This window comes from Pelophylax lessonae (genome assembly GCF_965119305.1).
Source record: "Pelophylax lessonae genome assembly, chromosome: 1".
Classification (NCBI taxonomy): Eukaryota; Metazoa; Chordata; class Amphibia; order Anura; family Ranidae; genus Pelophylax; species Pelophylax lessonae.
The window spans coordinates 234,473,931-234,478,048 of record NC_138768.1 but is presented as its reverse complement, the minus strand read 5'-3'; the positions used below and the strand labels follow the sequence as shown (position 1 = coordinate 234,478,048).

Here is a 4,118-nt window from a genome sequence, read left to right as displayed (position 1 = left end):
TGTGACTGGGAGCCTCATGTCAGCTCCGTGCTGCTTCCGGTGCCACGTTGGCTGCACTGCCTGTGAGGCTGGGGGAAGAAGTCTGTCATCCTCCCTGGTCTGATCTGGCCTTTCCTCTTCCTGGAGGACATACCCCGATATGTGGCCTCTTCGTGGAGGGAATCCCGAGGAGAACAGGTGCCGGGTGTCGCTTTGTGAAGCTCTGATGGCCGGCGGCAGTGAGGAGCTTTTCACAGAGCGTCTATTCACTCCGCCCCCTATTTCTTAATTTCAGAAGTACCAATACCTGGTTTATTGATCATAGTATCACTCTGCTTGATTGGCCAGTAAACTCGCCTGACCTAAACCCCATAGAGATACATGTGGGGTATTGTTAAGAGGACAATGAGAGACACCAGACCCAACAATGCAGATGAGCTGAAAGCCTCTATCAAAGCAACCTGGGCTTCCATAACACCTCAGCAGTGCCACAGGCTGATCACCTCCATGCCACGCCGCATTAGTGCAGTAATTAATGCAAAAGGAGCCCTGACCAAGTGTTGGGTGCATACTATACTGTACATGGACATACTTTTCAGTAAGCCAACATTTCTGTATTAAAAATCCTTTTTTTGTATTGGTCTTATGTAGTATTCTAATTTTCTGAGATACTGGATTTTGGGTTTTCACTAGTTGTAAGCCATAATCATCAAAATTTAAAGAAAGAAATGCTTGAAATATATCACTCTGTGTGTAACACATCTATATAAAATATAGGAGTTACACTTTTTTAATTGAATTACTGAATTGAGTTACCTTTTTGATGATATTCTAATTTTATGAGCTGCACCGTCCTGTATTACTTTGGTAGCGTGTGTTTATTTTGAATTTTCTGCATAAGCAAGCTCCACATTATAATCTGTATTTATTTCTGTGGGTGTAAGGCCAGCTTTAGTCTTTGTAGGGTTCTCAAAACGGGAGTGTGCCCTTTACCAACAGAATCGGTGCTAAGCAGCATCTCTGTCAGAGTGCCAGTCTCTCCTATCTCACAATGCTGGGAGTGAGCTGACATACAGACCATGACCACACTGTTTATAATAAAAAAATAATAATAATAATAAATTGCCAGCGTGCCGGAGACTGTAGTTTTAACATGACACTCTACTACTCAACCACTACACCTGAATCAAAAGATGAGCCGATAATTCGGGGTTTTCACTGGGTGTACCAAGATGGCGACCGGAAGTAAGCTGATATTGGAGCAAACGCTGGTCACGGCGCCGGAAGTGGCGAGAGCTTTGGAGAAGCAGCATTTGACGGCTTCCCCGGCGTGGGGACGGGGCGGTGATCTGCATGTGAACGGGAATCTAAGGGCTGAGAGGACGGTGGCGCCTGGCTTCTTGGGTAATGGATAGTAAAGACTATGAATGACAGCCGGCAGTTCATGTAGATGACAGTCCTGGAGGAGGTGTGCTGTCACTGCTATAGGAACCCATCTACAGATCACACACAGCATCATCGGGCCTGGCATGAGTAAAGGGCATCGTGTATATCCTGAGGCCTGCCAGTGATTGGGATCCGGGCAAGGAACTGCCATTACCTCTGCGATCAGCATGTGCTCATAGCAAGGCCTGGGAGACCCTGTGCTGCTGCCACCTGTCCCTACAGGGTGGATATATACAGCACAGCCCGTAGCCATACACATGTTGGAGGACTAGTAGTCCCAGCATGCTGGCGTTAAAATGTTGTAGGACTAGTAGTCCCAGCATGATGGTGTCAAATTGTTGTAAGACTAGTAGTCCCAGCATGCTGGTGTTAAAATGTTGTAGGACTAGTAGTCCCAGCATGCTGGTATCAAAATGTTGTAGGACTAGTAGTCCCAGCATGCTGGTATCAAAATGTAGGACTAGAAGTTCCAGACTACAAATGCAGAATTTTCTACATGAAGGTCCTGTTCACTTTTTGCTAACACTGTCAAGGATTGGGCCACTGTTTGGGCTGGGACAAGGAGTGGGCAGGAGGGGCGGGTGCCCTGGGCACAATGTTTGATTGCAGGGATGTGGGTGCGGCACGCTGAATGACCTTGTCCGCCAACACACCAAACGGACATGGGGTACCATTTATAAGGGAGATCGAGGCATTTCAGCAACCCAACCCCCAAAGTGCCCCCAGGTGTTTAATACTCATGCAAACGTTTTTCTTGCTGTCGTCTACCCGGTTCGGTGACATCACAGTGGCTTCCTCTGGTGATGTTCCTGGAGCACTGTGAGCCCAGCCTGCATAATGATTTGCCCGCCTGGGCGGGGGGGGGGGGGGGGGGTAGTGTGTAAGACAGGCTAGGATCCTAGGAAGTTGTCAGAATGGCACATCCATTGTAGCAGAGAGGACAGCCTGCATAATGATGTGCCCGCCTGGGGGGGGGGGGGGGTAGTGTGTAAGACAGGCTAGGATCCTAGGAAGTTGTCAGAACGGCACATCCATTGTAGCAGAGAGGACAGCCTGCATAATGATGTGCCCGCCTGGGGGGGGGGGGGGGGGGGGGTAGTGTGTAAGACAGGCTAGGATCGTAGGAAGTTGTCAGAATGGCACATCCGTTGTAGCAGAGAGGACAGCCTGCATAATGATGTGCCCGCCTGGGGGGGGGGGGGGGGGTAGTGTGTAAGACAGGCTAGGATCCTAGGAAGTTGTCAGAACGGCACATCCATTGTAGCAGAGAGGACAGCCTGCATAATGATGTGCCCGCCTGGGGGGGGGGGGGGGGGGTAGTGTGTAAGACAGGCTAGGATCGTAGGAAGTTGTCAGAATGGCACATCCGTTGTAGCAGAGAGGACAGCCTGCTTAATGTGCCCGCCTGGGGGGGCGGGGGGGGGGTAGTTTGTAAGACAGGCTAGGATCCTAGGAAGTTGTCAGAATGGCACATCCATTGTAGCAGAGAGGACAGCCTGCATAATGATGTGCCCGCCTGGGGGGGGGGGGGGGGGTAGTGTGTAAGACAGGCTAGGATCGTAGGAAGTTGTCAGAATGGCACATCCGTTGTAGCAGAGAGGACAGCCTGCTTAATGTGCCCGCCTGGGGGGGCGGGGGGGGGGGGTAGTTTGTAAGACAGGCTAGGATCCTAGGAAGTTGTCAGAATGGCACATTCGTTGTAGCAGAGAGGACAGCCTGCATAATGATGTGCCGCTGGACAGTGGAGGAAGACTGGGACAACGCTTAGGCCTGGCGTGGGTAACTAGAGCCTGGTTATCTATCTATTTATTACTTTTTTTTTTTTTTTTTAATACAGATGATAATCTTAAAAATTTGAAAAAAAAAATATGAAGTTCTTCTTCTAGGGTCCATACCCAGGGAACTACAGGTGGCATGTATGGGCAGCTAGAGAAGTGAATAGCTGTATGTACTTGTACTCGTGTAATGCAAATGCTCTTTTGCAGGATGTTTCACGTTTACACTGATGGAAAAGCACAAGCAGGGCCGGCGCTACCGCTAGGCAGCCGCCTAGGGCGCAACCACGGCCGCTGGCTTACCTCCTCTCCACTGGGAGGAGAGGGCACCTGGAGGTCTTTTCCTCTACTTTGCTGTCTATGATGGCGGCGCGGCAGCAATCAGCAGTGTTTAGGTGGCATGGCATTCATCGCTACACAGCGGTGATCAGCGAGGGGCCAGCCGCCAGCCAAGGGAAGATAGATTTGAGCCCGGGACTTGGGAGAAAAGCTCCACGGCGGCGCCTCCTCCTTGACCTCGTCCCCCTGACTCCGCCCCCTAAAGAGGTGAGAAGCAGCGGGCGCAGCGTACCCCGTGCTTCCAATCCAGAGCATGGACGGGTCGGCTCCAACTTCCTCTTCGCTCTGACCAGAGCTGTAAGAGGACAGTCACAGGCGGGTCCCGAGGCGCAGGCTGCTGCGGGAGCCAATTGAACTGGATGGATCAAACAGCCAGACTGACAGCACAGAAGGTGAAGGTACCGTCCATCATCTACACAGACCTGGCCTGCACATCTTCAGACTGGGACGATGTAACACAGGAGAGACTGCAGATAGGGACAGTGTCTCTCTCATCACCCACCTCACTTCCCTTTCTCTCCTCCCCCCCCTCTCCTCCTCCCCCCCCCTCTCTCTCTCCCCCCCTCCTCTCTCTCCCCC

The 4,118-nt window shown here is 51.4% G+C and overlaps 1 protein-coding gene across 1 annotated transcript in view; it reads left to right on the top strand.

The window, feature by feature from the left end:
• The first annotated feature begins 1,226 nt into the window (after positions 1-1,226).
• The window catches only part of DENR (density regulated re-initiation and release factor), a 28,974-nt gene continuing 26,082 nt past the window's right edge, over positions 1,227-4,118 (top strand). Inside the window, exon 1 of the mRNA XM_082243389.1 lies at positions 1,227-1,383. The gene's annotated coding sequence lies outside the window, so the exon portion shown is untranslated. The remainder of the gene's footprint in view (positions 1,384-4,118) is intronic.